We start from the raw sequence: 544 nt of genomic DNA, 5'->3' as shown, positions 1-544 counted from the left end.
TTTTCCTCATTCCCCCATCCCCATTCCCATTTTCCCATTCCCACATTCCCCCATTCCCATTTTCCCATTCCCACATTCCCCAATTCCCATTTTCCCCATTCCCCCATCCCCCATCCCCATTTTCCCGTTCCCCATTTCCCCATTCCCCATCCCTATTCCCATTTCCCCCATTCCCATTTCCCCATTCCCATCCCCCATTCCCATTTTCCCCATTCTCCCATCCCTATTCCCACATTCCCCCATCCCCATTTCCTCATTCCCCATTCTCCCATTCCCATTCCCATTTTCCCCCATCCCCATCCCCACATTCCCCATTCCCATTTTCCCATTCCCCATTTCCCCATTCCCATTTTCCCCATCCCCATTCCCATTTCCCCATCCCCATTCCCATTTCCCCATTTTCCCCATTCCCATTTTCCCCATCCCCATTTTCCCTATTTCCCCATTCCCCCGTTCCCATCCCCATTCCCCCATTCCCATTTCCCCATCCCCATTTTCCCCATCCCCATTTCCCCATTCCCCATTTCCCCCTTCCCCATCCCTC

The sequence above is a fragment of the Corvus brachyrhynchos genome, unplaced genomic scaffold, assembly GCF_000691975.1.
Source record: "Corvus brachyrhynchos isolate BGI_N302 unplaced genomic scaffold, ASM69197v1 scaffold852, whole genome shotgun sequence".
NCBI classification, from domain to species: Eukaryota; Metazoa; Chordata; class Aves; order Passeriformes; family Corvidae; genus Corvus; species Corvus brachyrhynchos.
Note: the sequence above shows the minus strand (reverse complement) of the source record.